We start from the raw sequence: 294 nt of genomic DNA, 5'->3' as shown, positions 1-294 counted from the left end.
CAGGGCATGTGCTGTTGAGCTCCACGTTTTCGGTTTGCAGCTGATTTTTTTTTCATCTTACAAATGTGACGCAGGGAATATGCTGCTTGATTAAAACCGCAGAGCAAAAAGGGAGATTGATGAGGTTATGCGATCTCTCCAAGATCCCTTTTGGGTTTCTTATTCATTCTTGACACGTGACTGGGCCCACTAGCAACCTGCAAGAACAAACTAAAGGCTAGCAGAAAGTGCAGCTACCTGGATGCATTATCTATTCCAGTGGTGGCGAACCTATGGCACGCGCAAACAAAGTGC

Source organism: Sphaerodactylus townsendi, unplaced genomic scaffold (assembly GCF_021028975.2).
Source record: "Sphaerodactylus townsendi isolate TG3544 unplaced genomic scaffold, MPM_Stown_v2.3 scaffold_19, whole genome shotgun sequence".
NCBI lineage: Eukaryota > Metazoa > Chordata > Lepidosauria > Squamata > Sphaerodactylidae > Sphaerodactylus > Sphaerodactylus townsendi.
Note: the sequence above shows the minus strand (reverse complement) of the source record.